At 38.0% G+C, this 19201-nt stretch overlaps 1 pseudogene; it reads right to left on the bottom strand.

The window, feature by feature from the left end:
- Window positions 1-12649: 12649 nt before the first annotated feature.
- LOC122120715 lies at window positions 12650-12749 on the bottom strand (annotated as a pseudogene).
- Between the last annotated feature and the right edge of the window lie 6452 nt (window positions 12750-19201).

Raw genomic sequence — 19201 nt, 5'->3', positions numbered from 1 at the left:
TGCAGTCCTAACAGGTGTGTGTTGTCAGGATGTGACAAAATACTCATAACATCTATCAGTGTGATGTCACCATGATCTAGATGTCAACTGAATTCAGGTATCACATTTTGTTCCTGGATTGTGTATGAGAGCATTGCAATTTCAGAGTGGGTTAGTGATATCACAATGAAAATGTGGGATCACAAAGGGATTGTGCTACCACAATGGCTATTAGAACACAATGTGTTTCTACTATAATAGGTTTGTGTTGTCACAATTGGTTGGAAATGTCACCATGCCATGCCAGATCTCAAATGTCATTAATTCACAATGAAGATATGAGTTCACAAAGGGACTTTGTTGTCTCCAAAGTCATGTATTGGCACAAATGTGATGAAGTCCTAACAGATTTGTGAGTTCACAGTATGATACCATGGTCTTGATATCTATCAATGTGATGTCACAATATTCATGATGTCAGAGTCAATTTCGAATATCATATGTCATACCAGAATTATTATGAGTTTGAAAACATTATAAGCTTACTAAAGGCAGCATATCACACAAGTTATGATTAAAAACTCAAGGTCTTTGGAGCTTAAATTTCTTTCTTCGAAATTGTTTCCTCATTGTGAACTAGTAGAAATTGAAATTACACATGTCATTGTGATATTACAAACTCATAGTGACATCACAAATTCATTTGGTCTCATCACCACTGTGACAACACAAACCCATTGTGACATCACCTTGCTGTTTTGCCTTTGCAATCACATTGTGACATCACAAAGCTATTGTGAACTCTTAACACCTTTATAAAACACATGACCTCTGTGGCATCACAGACCCTTTGTGTACCCATATCCTCATAGTGAACTAATGAAAATTGTGATCACACATAGCATTGTATCATCACAAATACTTTGAGCAATAATTATGACTGTGAAATCACATTGTCACATGACATCTTCATCTCATTGTGACATCACCAAACCCCAATGACACCATATCATTTTTTCTTTTTATTTTCTTCTCTGTTATTTATTGTAAGTATAGTGTACAGAGGGATTGCAGTTACATTAGCGAGGTAATGAGTACATATCCTATCAAACATTGCTACCTTGACATTATATTGTCATTTGGATGTCATAGACCCATTGTGAATGCCTATCCTTTGATTTCATTCAATTTCAAATGTGCCATGTGAGTTGATATCAGGAAACCATTGTGAACTCATAACCTTTGTGACATCAAATTTCTTTGTCACAGAACATTGCTTTTGTTATATCACTAACCCACTGTGACATCAAATACCTCTCCTGTCCTCATAATTTTTGTGACATGCCATTGTGATATCTTAGGCCCTTTGTGAGTTGAAATACTGTGTTCGACGTCATATTTCAGATATGACATGAGATATCTAAAATCCAATGTAACATCATGGTATCACAGCACTGGACATCATAACCATTGTGTCACTTTGGACATCTCAGACCTGTAAGTTCTTCACCTTTTTGATTACATATACTTTGGTGCCATCAGAATCCCTTCCCAAACTCATATATGTATGATGAGTTAATGACAATTGAGATCCTACATGCCATTGTGACATCACCAACCCCTTGGGACATCTCAAATCTATTGAGACCCCTTATCCGTATGGCGTCACCAATTGTGACCTCAAAACATTATTATAACATGATGTTAAGACATTACATTGTCATTGTAAAATCACTGTCCTATTGGGTTTTCACATGCTATGACCTCATTCTATGAAGCTTCTTCTATCACCTGGTATCCTCACATTGAATTATGAGTAATTGGAATTGGATATATCATTCTGATATTATAAATAAACTGACATCACAAGACTTTTGTGACCTCATCACCACTGTGACATCAAAAACCCAATAAGACATCTCATTTCCATTGTGACATCTCATTTCCATTGTGACATTATGGATTACATTTTGCCATCACAAACCTATTATGACTTCCTACCACCTTTGAAAACACACGTGACCTCTGTGACATCACAGAACTTTTTTGTATCCATATCCTCATGGGGAACTAATGACAACTGACATCAGACATACCATTGAAACATAACAAATCTTTTCTGACATCACCATAATTGTGAAATCGTGTTGCCATTATGACACCATCAGCTAATTTTCACATGTAAAACTACAATGACATCATAGCATTGTAACATCACATTGTCATTCTGATGTCATATACACGTTGTGTTTGCCTATTATGTTATTTGATTCTATTTCTAATGTGGCATGTTGGTTGATATCAGAAACCCATTGTGAGTTCATGACCATTGTGATATCATGGTGCCTTAGTAGCATCACGTTGCCTTTGTTATGTCACATTGCCAAATTGATGTCACAAAGCGATTTTGATGTGACAATGGTTATGACATCACAATGAGTTTCTAATATCAACCCATATGCCACATTTCAAATACAATGAAATCACAGATCAGGCACTCATAATGTGACTATGATATCACAATGACATAATGGCAAATCCTATAATGTCATTGTCAATTTGTGATGTCACCATAAGCTAAAGATGTCATAATAACAATGTGATATGACACTGGTTATGACGTCACACAGGGTTTATAATGTTACAATGGTTATGAGGTCACAATGTGTTTCTGATATCAACTGATATGCCACATTTGAAATATTATGAAATCACAGGATATACATTCACAGTGTGTCTATGGCAGCAAAATGACAATGCTATGATGTCACTGTAGCTTGGTGATGTCACCATGAGCTGATGGTGTCATAACGACAGTCTGATGTCAAATTGGTGATGATGTCACAAAGTGTTTGTGATGTCAAAATGGCATGTCAAATCTAAATTGCCATTAGTTTATAGTGAGGATATGAGAATGCAATCATAATGACATACACAAATGAACTGTGATGACACAAAGGCCATGTGTTTTTGTCAAAAGTGCTAAAATTCCTAACAGATTTCAGTTTTCAAAATGTTAATGATATAAAAATGGGTTAGTGATGTCAAAACTAGTTTGTAATGTCACATCTTATTTCAAATTTCAATTGCTACAAGTTCATAATGAAACACGTTCATAGAAAGAGCTTGATATCCCAAAGGCCATGAATTTTCTAAGATGTGATGAGGGCATAATAGATTTGTGAAAGCATGATGGTACAGTAATACCACAACTGCAATATGATGTCAAATTATGACATGAGTGTTATGTGACAATTAGTTGGTGATGCCATAATAGTGATGAGTTCAAAATACCTTTGTGATGTTGCAATAGATTGCTGATGTGACAATGGCATGCCAGACCTCAATTGTCATTAACTCAAAATAAGTATATAATTTTAGAATGTGATTGTGAGGATTCCAAAGGCATTTGTTGGCACAAATGTGATGAAGTCAGAACAGATTTGTGATGTGACAATGTGACACAACAGTCATTACATCTAGCAATGTGATGTCACAATATTCATGATGTCACAGTATATTTCTAGTATTTCCCTAATTCTAATGACAGCTTGTGGAATAGATCTATGTGCTGAGTCCTTTATTGCATGCTCTGTGCTGAGTCTTGCACAGGGAGCTATGTGCAGAGTCTTTCATAGGGTGCAGTGTGCTGAGTTTTGCATTGGGTGCTGTGTTCTGAGTCTTTCACAGGATGCTGTGTGCTGAGTCAAGCTAAGAGTGCCATGTGCTGAGTCCTTCTCAGGATGCATTCTTTCATTGGGTCCTTGTAAGAGCTACATACTGAGACAATTATGCAGACAAGAAGTTTGAGCTCAGATATGTCTCCATGGCAGGGAAAAAATTATGTATTACTGAAGACTAGTGAGTTGTCTCCTGAAGACAATTGTTTTGTTCTGCTTTGGCTAAGTCATGACCTTGAACTCAGGGCCTAGGCTCTGACCCTTACCTCTTGGGCACATGGCTACCACTCCACCATGTGGAACCACGGATCCCCTTGCAGCAGAGTGCCATGACCTAGGGGTTGATAGCTGCCTTCTCAGGAAGCTGAGATCTGAGGATCTAGGTTCCAAACTATCCCAGACACAAAAGGTCCTATGAGACTATTATGTCCAATTGACCCCTAAGCAACCTGAAGTGGAAGCTTGGTACTTTTGGCTCATGCCTGTCATCCTAGCTACTCAGGGGGATGAGATCTGAGGATCATAGTTCAAAGCTAGTCTGGGGCAGGAAAGTCCTTTAGACACTTAGCTCCAATGGGTCACCAGAAAACCTGAAGTGGCTCTGTGGCTCAAGTGGTAGAGCACTAGACTTGAGCTGAAGAACTCAGGGACAGCACGCAGGTCCATGCATCATCTCCTACAACCAACAACAACAAAAAAGCAGAAAAAAATCTAACAAACCTGAAGTAGAGGGCTGGGAATGGGCCTTAGGGGTAGAGTGCTTTGCATATATGAAACCCTGGGCTTCATTTCTCAGGACCACCTCACTAGAATAAAGCCTGAATTAGCTCCGTGGTTCAAGTGGGAGAGAGCTATCCTTGTGCAAGAAAAACAAAGTACAGTGCTGAGTTCAAGCTCCAGGACTGGTGTATGCGCGCGCGTGTGCGCACACACACACACACACACACACACACACAGACCAGAAGTGAAACTGAGACACAGAATGGTAAAGCACTGGGCTTCTCCATTGAGCTCATATTCAGCACCCAGGCCCTGTGTTCAACCCAAACCTAGCCACCCAGGGCCCAACAAGGAGAGGTCAAATGTTTCAAAACATGATGAGATTCACCAGCCCTAGATGACAGGAAGCTTTCTGTTATGTGATATGTGCTTGGATTTCCCAAGATTCCAGAAACCTAGGAAACGCATCATAGGCCCATCATCACCTGCAACTAAACATTTCATTAGGTTCAATATCTTAGTTTTCTGCCAGAAGAACTCCTGAATTTTATTGAGCACTGTATCTGAACACCGGAATATAGTCTCACAAAGGCAGGATAAGTGCAGGGAACTTGGCCTGCCAATGGAGGTTACACAAATGAAGGCATCCTGACAAAACAGCGAACTGGGGAGAGAGATAGCTTGGGGTACAAAGAGGCCTTTTTCTCTGGGCCTTCAGAGCCTACCCACACTCATCCTCACTAATTGGCCCAGATGGAGTTGTTTCACCGCTGTACAGGAGTAAGGCCTTTTGTTTTCCTGTTCAGACAATGAGTGAGACTTCTTCCCACAGCATGGGGTAGAGAGAAACCCTCAGGCTACACGGAACAGTAAGGGGAGTACCTGAACATGCACTGTTTCGAAAGCACTCTCTATGCTATGAAATCATTGTATTATAAACAAATTTCCTAGTTTGGTGCTGTTCATTATAACTACTCTGGAGCTACACCTAAAGGAACATCCATACACACGCAAACACATGGAGGTACAGGACCTTTTTGTGGGGGCAGGTCCTGGGGTTGCATTATGAGCGTAGGCATTGTTCCTGAGCTGCTTTTGCTCAGGTATTGCATTAAAAGCCCCACATCTGGGCTTTTCTCTGAGCTTTTAGAAATAACAGTGTCATGGACTTTCCAATACTGGCTGGATTCAAACTAAGGTTCTCTACATCTCAGCCTCCTCAGAGCTGAGATTAGAGTCAGCAGCCACTGGGTCTTCCCTTTCTTTCCTTCTTCATTTTTTACTCTGGACAAGCTGACTTCTTAACAGGGTCATTCCATTGGTTTGAATTTATAAGTAAACTACCCAATGTTCTTTATAGCTGCTTTCTCTGAAAACGATTTTCTCTCCTCATCTTCTCCTCTGGTAACAGGCTTGCAACCAAAAGTGAGAAATGAGTGTTCCAGGATTTGGGAGCAAATGTCCACAGGACACATCAGTTTAGTCACTTAGCATTGAGCTGCAGTAAATTTACTGTCTCAGGATGAGTGGAACAAAAGCTGGAATGATCCTCATGCAGTCTGCACTGCTCCTTTTGCCTATAAAATGACCTACTAATTATGAGTGTTTCCAACCTTAAGTATCTAGAACACACTAGAAACATCTTCCTGTTTCTGTTTTTCTCCAGTACCTCTCGAGATTTAGACTAAAGGTTTGTGTGGAGCGGTTCCTCGGTGAATCCCTGAGGAAAGTTGCTTGAATCTTCCTCAGATCGCTGTCCAAAACCAGCCTGAGCAGGAAGTTGTGAGTCTCTTTTCTCCAATAAACCACCAGAAAACCAGAAGTGGAGCAGTGGCCTAGAGGGAAGAGCTCCAGCTTTGAGAGAGAAAGCCAAGCAGGAGATATTGGCCAGAGCAGGCTGGAAAGCCTGGGAGGTGCTTATGTCCAATTTTTATCGACCAGATGGCTGGAAGTGGAGCTGTGGTGGTGGTAGAGCCTCAGCCTTGAGTAACACAACTCAGAATTGTATAGGGCCCTGAGTTTAAGCCCTGGGATGACTACAAAAAAATTCAAAGGGAGAAGGCCAAGTTATGTATCAGTGCCTTACCTACTTATGTGTGTATTACCTCCCTGAGTGCAAACAGACCATATGCAATGCTTCTGCTTTTATTTACTGATTTATTTTTCAGAGATGTCTGTTGCACAAACTGCATCTTAATCTTCATTTCAGGCCCATCGCTTTTCTCTTCCAGGGTTTCAGGCCTGTGTCCTTATATGATGCACACTTAGGCTTTCAGCAGGGTTTATTTAGATTTTCTTATGAGGCCAACACAGGAACAATCACAAATCAGGCAAGGGAAGACAAGATCAGGTTTCTTAGAAGTAACCAGTATTCAGAAAAATTAACTTGCGGATGAAAAATGGCAGCATACTTATGTAAAAAATACCATTAAGAAAAAGATGAGAGGGCTGGGAATGTGGATTAGTGAGAGACTGTTTGCCTAGCATGCAAGAAGCCCTGGGTTCGATTCCTCAGTAGGACATACACAGAAAAAGCCAGAATTGGTGCTGTGGCTCAAGTAATAGAGTGCTACATATAGTGCCCAGGCCTTGAGTTCAACGGAGAACTGACAAAGAGATAGATAGGTAGGTAGGTAGGTGGGTGGGTAGATAATAGATAGATAGGTAGATAGATAGATAGATACAAACATGATAGATGAATCTGCTCTTGGACGTCAAGAGGGAAGAAGGGAACAATTAGCAGTCATGAGGCCTTCTGCAGTGTGCCAGGATACCAGCATCGCATTCACATAACCACAGAGCAGGAAGCCTGTCTCTCTCCCACTTCTCAGGCAGCTGAGGGCCCCAGAGCCAAGAGGGAAGAGCCAGGTGCTTGGAGAGAGAAGAGAAATGGCCCTGCTTCTCCTTGGACTGGGGATTGGCATTAATAATGTGCAGAAGGAAGGAAGGAGATTGGACTCACCGAGGTAGAAGAAGGGCCTTCAAACCTGAGAAATGAAGAGTGAAAAACCCACTCCTTAAAACCAGAGATCAGGGTTTTCAACTCTGTTCCTTCCCCCCCCCACACACAAACACTCGCACACTAAACTGGCTCTCTGTTGGTAACCTAAAGATAGTTTGAGGCTCCCTTCACCTGAGGGAGGAAGGTTAATCAGTCATTGTTTGAAGAGGCTGAGAAAAGCCTGACCCTGGTATAACTCTAACAAATGTTTGAAGTCCCCCCTCCCCCGTTGCTGGTTGTGCCTGGAATTAATGAAGTGGTTTTGTAGCTCACTTTCCTGTTGAGTGTGTACATTCTGCCTCCTAATCCTGCAGGCCTTGGTCTTTTCACCTAGCCCGGCTTTTGCAACTATTTTCTGTCCTTCAAATACAGTGATATAATGGAGTTCTTCCTGCTAACAGGGCTTTGACCCTGAGAACTTCATTTGAACCCATGATGGGTCAATAATGTTTCCTTCCTGCTTCTATAGCTTGAGAACTTTAAGAACATTTAGAGTGCAAGTAACTTCTCATCACCAAGGGAAACCCAGGAAGCTCTTGAACATCTGAGGTTTCAGAAGTGGAAGTCAGAGTGTCATAGACTTTCCTACTCTGGCTGACTTTACCCTGTGATCCTGAGACCTCAGCCTCCTAAGATAGGGTGATGGGCGTGAGCTACTGATTCTCTGCTAGGTTCAGAACTGTAATGACATTGTCAGTACAAGTCAACTGCTTATCACAAAGGGCTTGGGGAGCATATTAACCCTTTCAACATTGGATCTTTCAGAACCCTGTAGCACACAAGGTTATAATGCTAGAGTCTCAGAGACTGGGCATATGGATCTACTAAACTTGAACCTTGAGCTCTGACTCCAATTCTGGTATACATCAGCATTCATTTTCCAGAGAATGTTCTCTTAATTAGCAAATAGGAAAAGTGCTTTGATTAACCCACACATTTTTCCAGTTGTGTGTCTCGAACTCAAGCCTGGGCACTGTCTCTGAGCCCTTCAGCTCAAGGCAAACAGTACCACTTGAGCCACAGTGTCTTTTGGTGGTTCATTGGAGATAAGAGTCTAACAGGCTTTCCTTGCTTAGCCTTTCTTTGAACTGTGGTCTTCAGCTCCCAGTCTCCTGAGAAGCTAGTTTTCCAGATGTCAGCACCAGAATCTGGCCTATTATTTTTGAAAATCCTGGGGCTTGATCTTAGGGCCTGGGCACTCTCTGTGAGCTTCTTTATCTCAAGACTAGAGCTCTACCACTTGAGCCACTCCACAGCTTCTGGGTTTTTCTGAGTATGTGGCACTGAGGATTCAAACCATGGCATTCATGCATGCTGAGCAAGCTCCTTACCACTAAGTCACATTTCTAGCCCCACCCTTAAATTTTATCCCTCAACTTGCCTATCCTCAAGAAAAGGCCTCTGATTATAAATCATCTAAAGAAATCCCTATAGGAAGGTTTCCAAAGATAAAGAAGACAAAGCTCATCTGTGGGCGAGACTCTAAACATGTGAAGACTGTAACAAATGCTTCCATTTAATTATGTATCATGTTTCAACACTTAATAAAGTATAAATGAAAATGAATCAATGTCTTAAATTATTGTGAATCATTTTATAATAGATGTAAAACATGTACTAAATATTATGTGTATAATAATACTAAATACAATAAACAATAAATAAATGAATCAAATAAAAAATAAAATACAAAATCAATAATAAAATTTATATGTAATAAACATACATATGTAAGTATATATCATATATTACACATGTATAGTAATATTATTTTCCATTGCAGGGCATTCATTTGGGCTTTCAGAACTCTAGCCTGAATTTGTTTTCCTCAAAGACAGTAAGCTTCGTCTTCACTCTTGGTGCAAAAGAGTTACCTGGAGGGTGAGATCAAATCACAGCAATTACAGAAATACTGACCCCAGTTCCACGACAGTAGCTTAATTTTTTTTTTTTATTGAAAGCAGTTATGTTCATTCAGTTTCATACAGAGCATTTAAAAAAAAAGCAGTGTAGAATTTTATACAGCTTTTCAGACATCCTTCCATTATCCCCAAAGTGCTTCTCTGAGCACTACATTTTTTCTTTTTTTGTACATTTTTATGGCAAAAATGTTGTACAGAGGGATCACAGTTACATGAGCAAGGTAATGAGTTCATTTCCTATTGAGCATTGTTGCCTCCTCTTTTGTTTGTTTTCCCCCTACCTTCCCTTCCCTCCCATCTCCACAACTACTCCCCCTGCCGAGCTCAGTGACTTTTTTTTATTTTTGGCTTGGCACGGGGTTTGAACTCAAGTAGTGGCAACGCTGCACCTTCCCTCACATTGCTACAGATTTACCAAGACCCTGAGTACAAATTCCAGGTTAAGGAAGGAAACTGGCAGAAATTCCAAACCAGAGATCTTTATTTCTTTTTAATTTAGTTAAATAATTAATTAATTGTTTTATTTATTCTTTATTTTTAACCACGGGGCTTGAACTCAGGTTGTGGCTATGCTGACTCAGCTTCCATCACCCTAGGCTGTGGTGCAGTCTCTGGACCCATAGCCCATCCTGGGATCCTAGGCCCTGAGGGTTTGCAGGAAGAAAAAAAAGTAGGATACCACAAAAAGTGGCGAGCTTCAGAGGGCTGGGGTATTATGTCTTTTTCTTTGCACCGTGGTTCTGAATGACAAGGCTACAAAGTGGACATGACCTGCCGTTGCTCATACATGCAAGGCAAGCACTCTACCACTGAGCCACCTTCTATTTTCTCATTCCTGGGAGAAGCTGCACATGATCCTCATTTTCAGTCTGTACCTTTGGATACGGAGGAACATCTCTCCTTTGCTCTCCATCAATTCCCTACTTTCCAGTTAGAATGACTTAGAATAATAAAAATGTAAAAAGAGAAAATAAATCATCATGAAAAAAACAGATGCAGAAAATTCACTATATTTTTCCCACAAGTTCAACCAATATGAACTATTGGGGAAATACATGGTCACCTTATTCCCACTGGCACTGAAAGACTCTAGTTAGGCAATTCTGATGAAGATGAGTAACAAAACGAAAAAGTGAAAAATCGTATCAATTGCAAGAAAAAAAAATGGAGTAGGATCCAAGCAAATTTCTTCTTTGTGCTGCTGAAAATAATCGGCTTACTATAGTGTGGTGACTACTTTCCATAAAGGCCACTCATGTGAATACTAGGGATGGCAATGAATATACCCCTCTTCATCGGGAAGCCTACAGTGGACATGTAGACATTGTCCATGAGTTGGTGGCTCAAGCAGCAGATATTCATGCAATAATTGTTAATGGCTGGATACCCCTGCGCAGTGCTTAGTAGTGGAATAATACCAGTGTGGCGTCTTTCTTACTTCATCATGATGTAGATACCAATGCCCAAACTAAATGCCTCTTGACTCCCTTGCATCTTGCTGCTGGGAATATAGATAGCAAAGATACACTAGATCTCCTTCTGTTGAACCATTATATCAAACCAGGTCTGAAGAAAAACTTGGAAGAAACTGCCTTTAATATTACCAAAAGGATAAGTATGTATCACTACTCTTTGAAGTTGTGGAAGTTTGTACAAATTGTTCTATTAAGTTGTAATGGTTCGGTTAAGTTTCTTTTCTTTTATCTTTTTTTTTTGTTGAATTTTATTATTTTACTGTGAAAACACCATACAGAGGGGTTAAAATTACATGGGCAAGGTAATGAGTACATTTCTTATCAAGCATTGTTGCCTCCTCCTTTATTTCCCCTTCCCATACCTTCTCATCTCCCCCCCACTCCCATCCCCCCTCACTACCCCTCCCCCCCGTCAAAGTTGTAAAGTTCGTTTTTCTACCTGACGTCTTGTATATCTCATTGTTGCAATGGGTCAACCTGTATCCCTATTTAAACAATTTGTTTTTTCCCTTCCCCTCCACAAATCATACCAACATCAAATAAAATTAAAGTAGGGGTTTTACGGTGGTGGAGGGACATACAAAGCAGCAAAGATATCATCTTATAAATATGTTAGAAACAATTGCAAGAAAGAAAAAAGTAACATTTGAATCCTTATCTTGGGGTTCAATTCAACTAATATCAACTTATCTGACCATTTCTGTTTGTCTCAGACATATATTAGTTATTGCTAATAAGGGAAACCATGGGATCTATGTTTCTTTGGGCCTGGTTTACTTCACTTAATATATTGTTTTCCAATTCTTTCCATTTCCTAACAAATGGGGCAATGGCATTCTTTCTGAGGGAGGCATAAAATTCCATTCCATAGAATTCTATTTTCTTAATCCATTCATCTACTTAGGGGCATCAAACAAGACCATACTAAAGCTACCAGAACAACTATGTTTATCGCAGCATTATTTAGCATAGCTAAGATATCAGTTACATTTCTTAAACATCAAAATGCCAGTCCATTCTTTGTGTCCATACAAAATATTTTCACAATCCAAATAACAGCAATATCTTACTGTAAAAATTCCGTGGAATTTTTCCAATTGAATTGCCTGACTTTGATGTCAAAATGTATTTGAGTTGTTTGTGTACATCTATAATGATTTCTGCAGAGTTTGTGATTTTTTAATCAGAAATAATTTGATCTTATCTGTTGAAATGAGTGGTACAGAAGCTAAAGATATTTCTGGTTCTTGACTGAAAAAAGTATATTTTAAAATATTCTATATTCTGTGTTTGCATAATATCCATAATCTATTTAATTCTTTCCTAGATATACTTTGAATTCAACATTGTTTTATAATATGTTATTTATTAATAAATGTGTCCTTTCAGATTGCATTTCATATAGAAAATTTAAGATTATATTTTCTAAGTTCTTTTATTTTTTTGGTCCAGTCATGGGCCTGAACTCTGGGCCTCTGAACTCTGAACGCTGACCCTCAGCTCTTCAGCTCAAGGCTAGCGCTTTACCACTTGAGCCACAGAGCTACTTCTGACTTTTTTCTTTTTGTGTATGTGGTGCTGAGATATCGAACCCAGGGCCTCAAGCATGCAAGGCAAGCGCTCTACCACTGAGCCACCTTCCCAGCCCCTTTTTCTAGGTTCTTATAGTAGTTTGTTTCTTTGGGATAAAATGATAATGTTAACTAATTTCAAAAGTTTTGTGAAGTTCTATGTAAAGGCCTTTCTAAGGTGAAGATTTAATACACTGATGTCAAACTAACGTTTAATTCTAACACTTGCATATATTGTTACACTTGTAATTTTGTAATTAACCTTTTAATAACTGTTTTTCATTTCTGCAACTGAACAATGAAAAATATGGAATACTTCACAAATTTTCATATTATCCTTGTGCAAGTGTTATGTTAATCTCTGTATTGTTGTAATTTGGGTATACGTGCTGCTGAAGCATGTAGTATCCTCTAAATTTAAGTAGTTAATGATGCAATCTTTATACAGGCTTATATCCTTGGGTGCCTATTTGTAGCAAGGAAACCTTATTGTTCCTAACAATACTATTGATCTTATTTCCCTAAAATAATGTGTATAGTGGAAAAAAAATTATATTGTTCGGTCGATTGCTCACATTTGCGTTTTTTTTGTCAATGACAATTTTAAGGCTTTTTCATTTTAGATTTGATCATACTTTGAAGCACTTATAGCTAGGTCCTAAGGTGATGGCTTTTTCAAGTTCTTATTTATGTAACTGAGTTAGCTTTGTGGAGCAAATAGATTCAACGTAAGCCTTGCTTAAGAGCTACTTCTAAACTTCTTCAGCTTAAATTTTCCAAATGAGGTCTTACTGGCACAAATTTCTACCTGACCTTTTATCCTTCTTCCATGTAGGAACAGACCAACCAGAATATCCTACCCTGACAGCATAGATTGTCTTACTGGAACAAAACTAATCTTAGTTACAAGGGATCATAGAGAGATGAACAGTTCAGCAGAACTGTTCAGACTAGAAGGTATTTTTTCAAAATTTAAGTGTCTATTATACCTACCATTTCAAAAGTAACTAACGCCAAGGTGAAAAAAATTCGTCATATGCATGATTTCCTAATGTCTGGACTGTCTACCTTCCAACCAGGCAGGAACTTACACTACTGCCTTTCTATCACAAGTGATAAGGAAGTGGTAAATCTGAAATACATCTTGGAGAAGGAGTTGGTTGACTATGATAGAAGGAGTGAAATCTGATCCGGGAGCATTGGACAATTAGATGGACATATTTAATTGTAACACACTTGCACAACCTTTTGAAATTCAGTTAAAAAACACACAAAAATTATAACCAAAGAGCAATCTCTAGAGAGTATGAATATGACCTCTCAAAATTTTAAGCAGTTAATGAAGGGCAGTATTAAGAAAAGCAAACAAAACTATTAAAAGAGGGCAGTTTGGGGTAGGGGAGAAATTTGAACAGATTTAAATAGATTGTCTCATTGTTATAAATCACCTATATCTGCTGCAAATGTTATCTTCCTTCTGCGAGTTCTCTCTGAACTGGATACTCCACTCCTGAGCCACACTTGATAGCTTGTGAAGATAGAATGCAAGAGAAAAGATCAAGAACCCATTACTCTATGTTTTCTTTCATCTCTCTCCACTACTCTTTCTTCATACTTTTAAGTCAATTAATTTTGAATTATATATTTCCTTCTTTATTCTGGAAAAGTAATTGGTGAAAGTAATTCACTAAATATTATTTGCAATTTTTTTTATCATGCTGTTTACTTGTTCAAGGGAGTCCATTAAACTTCACCCCTGCATTTGGTTGCCATAAGAACCCAACATTGATGTTAATCAGGACAAACTGTAATGTAAAACTTTGTCTCCAAAAAAACCAGTCCAAGAAACTGTGATCACAAATGTTTGGATATCCGTTTTTCTTTTTTTTCTTTTGCCTTGAAAGTCTTCTTGTGTCGGGCTGGGAAGGTGGCTCAGTGGTGGAGTGCTTGCCTTGCATGCTTGCTGCCCCGAGTTCGATTTCTCAGCACCATATAAGCAAAAAGAAAAAAACCAGAAGTGGCATTGTGGCTCAAGTGGTAGAGCACTAGGTTTGAGCTGAAGAGCTGAGGGACAACGCCCAAGCCCAGAGTTCAAGTCCCACGACCAGACCCAAAAAAAAAAAAAAAAGAAAGAAAGTCTTCTTGTGTCTAAAGTGCCCACAAACATAAGTACTCCAACACTTTTTGGTTCAATCACGTCTAACCTCAAAGATATCCTTTGCTAATAAGATGCTTAGAGGAAACCACAGAATACTCCACTTTTATCTTCTCTCTTAAGACTCTCCTTAGATACCATATCAGAAACAGTGAAGTTATTCTTTGCAAAATTATTTCAATAGATTATTTTTCTCTTAGTCTTGCATTTGGTCAACAAGATATATGGAAGAGAATAAAGTTAAAGCACCCATACCTTGGATGACAGTGTCTGTTACAAAGGACAATGCTTCTATGTCCTATTTCTATGTCCTCCTCTTAGCTCTTGCCTGATTTCCGATTAATCACAGCTTCTTGGCTCCAAGTCTAGTGAAGGTGAAGGACTCTAAGACCTCCCCCACTGCTACATCTTCATGGTTTCTCCTTTAAAACTATTTAAGTTGCCTCCATTGGATGTGGGATTTATTTTCATGTCTTCATTCAATCAGTTCTGCATTGTAGTGAGCCAAATCTGCTCTGTAAAATCACTTTAGGTAGCAAAAATATTACAATCTATATCAAAAAGTTTTGGCCTCCCTCCACTGTTGAAGCCAATTTGCTTAGCTAGGGCTTCTAAGAACACTCTTTTCTTACTTTTTCCATGTGGTCAATTCTTTTCTGATCCCAAAACTTTTTGGCTTATGTAATAAGAGAAGTATTCACTATCTCATTTTAATAAGGATTTATATTTGTGAGCCACTTAGAAATGTGAAATCACTGGTTTGAAGTATCCAATCAGAATTTTTTCTGTGTTTCAATGATTCACGTGCAAAGAAATTGTGGAAAGTATTACAAACAAAAAGTGTAAACCCAATAGCTTTTTTCATTGTGGAGGGCACTTTCTCCCTAAATATTTTGACCCAAATTATCTTTTTCAGAGGATTACTGTTTGGTAATTAAAGGTCAATTCACAAATTTTGATGTCTTTTTTTTTTTTTTTTAAGAAATTTGAATTAAATTGCACTATAACCTTGTTTCACACAGTGAGAGAATATTTCCTGGGTAAGGACAGTTTTCAAGGAAAGCTACAGGATTTACAGCAAGGTTTCTGAGGTTTGTTTGTTTAGTGTGAAAATGAGCCATCTTCACTCACATTGCTCCCTTTCCACTAAGTCTCCATGGATTTCTTTGCATGAAAGCCTATTTTCCCAGGCAATTTTAAATTTTCTTAATAGGCTACGTTGTTCAAAAGTTTGAACAATTAAAATTTATGTGTCATATTTTTAAAACTCTTTTGAAATTCCTTTATCAAAACCGCAAATTCACCAATCCTAATTCCACCTTTACCATCAAAAACAGTTAACATGTTGTTTTCACGATATAGTGTCCATGCAACTATTATTTTCCAGTGGCTTCGTTATGCATATATATGACCATATAAGCTGATGTTGAACAACATGAACTCCAAGATATGGAATCAGAGAATTTTATTTGCGGTTGTTGTTTTTTATGTATTATGTGATTTCTATTTTCTTTGGTTTTTCCCCTTTGGTTTATCCTTTACTGTATTTGATTTTGGTACCCTGTGTATTGTGTATACATTTACCTTAATTAGGGAAGGGAAGAGGAACATCACAATGGTGACACAAATGACAAAGGTCAAACCAATGCATTAGCAATACTCACAAGACAATATGTTGGAAATATACATTACAACTTGTGAGGGGGTACGTAGGTGAAGGAAAACTGTGAGAAAAGTGAGGGAGGGGGTAACAAGTTTGAAAAGTTATGTATTCACTACCTTACAATCACTGTAACCCGACTGTACATCACTTTGAAAATAAAATTATATTTAAAAAATAAGCTGCATAAAATAAAATTTCACTGTATTGGTATAGTTAACATTATTCTTTATATAGTAAAATTAAAAAAATCAATACTATTTGGCATCTAATTTAATTACCCTTTCTTTATCAGAAGGTCGTCAACTTGAATGTTATCCAACTAGACAATATTTTCACAATATATTTGCATATTTTGGAAAAAAATAAATTTAGCATTTCACACACATAAAACCAAAAACAATTTACTTCTATGGAAACCCATAACTTTTAAAATTAAATAAGTTGTGAGGACAGAATATATGTGTTCTTCAAAATTCCTATGACTAATAACTACTCATTTTCAGATTCTGAACATTCCATACCTGAGAGATTCAAAACAGTACTTGTTTTCATGTTATATAATTCTGCCATGGATGCAGATTCCAATGGGGTGTTACACATTGAGAAGTCAACAGAAAAATAGCCACATTCTTGTAGAGGATAAAACTATGAAGCATCTGTAATAATTCTTCAAGAGTAAGCAATCCCAAGCTTTATGCCATAAAGTCATCCTAGCCCAACAGTTTCCAACTTGTAAGGTGCACCTTAAAATTCCCTTATTTCACATCATGAATAGCTTATCTGTACTGTGAAAAAATACTGCACCTCTGGTATTGTGATGCCTTCCTTGTTCTGCAAAGAACACCACAATAAACTCAGTTGCATCAATTTTCCCCCAGTGGTATTCTTGAGATCAGAACTCTTGCAAATATTATTTATATTTATACTTTTTAACTATCATAGATATTCAGGATACTAAGATCAGAAGATTATGGTTCAAAGGCCATCCAGGCAGGAAGGTCCCTTAGAATCTTATCTCCAATAAACTTCTCAGAAAAAGCCAGACACAAGTGGCACTGAGGTTGAAGTGGTAGGGCAGGAGCCTTGAGCTCAGAGACACTGTCAAGGCCCAGAGTTAAAGTCCTAGGTCAAACCAATAAAACAAAAACAAAAATTGGGCTGGGAAGGTGGCTCAGTGGTAGAGCAATTGCCTTGCATGCATGAGGCCCTGGGTTCGATTCCTCAGCACCACATAAGCAAAAAGAAATAAAGCCGGAAGGGACGCTGTGGCTTAAGTGGTAGAGTGCTAGCCTTGAGCTGGAGAGCTGAGGGACAGGATCCAGGCCCAGAGTTCAGGCCTCACGACCTGACCCCCCCCCCCCAAAAAAAAACTAAAAATTAACCCAAATCTAGCATTTTTCTCATTGTATACAGAGGCACATAATTAAGGAAATTGCTTCCAGTGTAACATATAAGTAGAAGAAAGAAGATGTCACACAATTATTCTCTTCATACCATGTTATACCAAACCCTCAAAAAGTGTTTTTTTTATTTATAAATTAATATCATCCATTCGTTGGCAACTCTGTCTAGATTATTCACATTATCATTTTATACATGAACTGTTGGAATGATCTATTAACTAAGTTCTAATTATAACTCTCTTGAAAGAATATTCTAGGCAAATTGAATGCCAGAATCATTTGTGAATTTGTCAGTTAAAACCTCTACTTAAAAAGAATTTTGTAGTATCCAATAGAATATGGAATTACAGAAAGAAACAATTTATTTTGAATCTAAATTCTAATTTTGCAAGGTCCACAAAGTCCTACATTAGACGAACTGTGCTATTTCTCCGGGCTTAAGTTTTGTAAAACTTCATCATTTCTTTGGCATCCAACAGAATGACACTTACTTACTTTTTCAAATTTTGGATGGGAATCATGAGCTATTTTGCATCTAAGAATATTCTGTAATGAAGAGAGGTTTAAAACACAACTGAGGATTATATATTAGTTGCATTTCAACTGGAAACTTCACTTCTCAAAACATAATGACAAAATTAGCCCAAACTTCCAACTGTGTATTTCTTTCTTGTAATTTGGTTTGTTTTATTGAGACAAAATTATACTACCTGGTCCAAGGAAGGTATCACTATGTAATTCCACTCTCTAATCTCCGGTCTTAGTCTGAGTGCTAGAATTCCAGGCTTGTATCACATTGCCCTGCCATAGATTGTTGGTTTATTTAATCTAGAAACACACTAGCAATTCTGAACTTCTCTGATGATCTTATCCATTGACTACTCAGATTGTTTATGTACAGTTTTGAAAGATGTTCTAACATTTGACACAGGATATGAACATTTTCAGATGCACCTGCAGGGGTCTCTGATTCATTCCTCCATGGATCTGATCCCTTTAATAATGAATTCTTGACTTTCTTACTATCTCTGGTCCCTACCTATATAATAGTCTCAAACTTTTTTGAAGAAAGTTCACTAGAGGACTTTTTAATATTAAAATTTATCACTTGATTCTAGTATTACTCAGGACTTATTTTCTATTGCTTTGTAACTTTTCTACATATTCGGAGAGTTGTTTCATTTGTGTATTCGTGGGTGCACATATAAGTGCCTCTGTGTGTATGCGTATGTTTGTATGTATGTATGCAAAAGCCTCAAGCTCTTATTCAACAATCTTGCTCATGAGTGGTATTCCATCACTTGAACTGTTCTTCCAATGCAGATTTGGCTGTTAATTATAGATAGTGTCTCAAAGATTGTTCTGCCCAGGCTGGATGCAAACTGAACTTCCCAGACTCCTTTACAATCTTAAGTTTTATTTTTCCAAGAGTATCAACTTTTAAACTACAAACATTTTTGTGAGTGTTAAGTCTAACCTGTAGCCCAGATTTTTAACTCAAGAATTCATATAAAGGTAGATGAACATACACATTACATATGCTGAATGTACACTGTTAGAAATGTGATCTTAAGCTGGGTGGCGGTGAGATCTGAGGATTGAGGTTCAAAGACAGTAGGAAAGTCCCAGAGA

Source organism: Dipodomys spectabilis, unplaced genomic scaffold, assembly GCF_019054845.1.
Source record: "Dipodomys spectabilis isolate Male_0828 unplaced genomic scaffold, ASM1905484v1 ptg000177l, whole genome shotgun sequence".
Taxonomy (NCBI): domain Eukaryota; kingdom Metazoa; phylum Chordata; class Mammalia; order Rodentia; family Heteromyidae; genus Dipodomys; species Dipodomys spectabilis.
The sequence above is the reverse complement of the archived record's forward strand: the minus strand, read 5'-3'. Positions and strand labels throughout refer to the sequence as shown.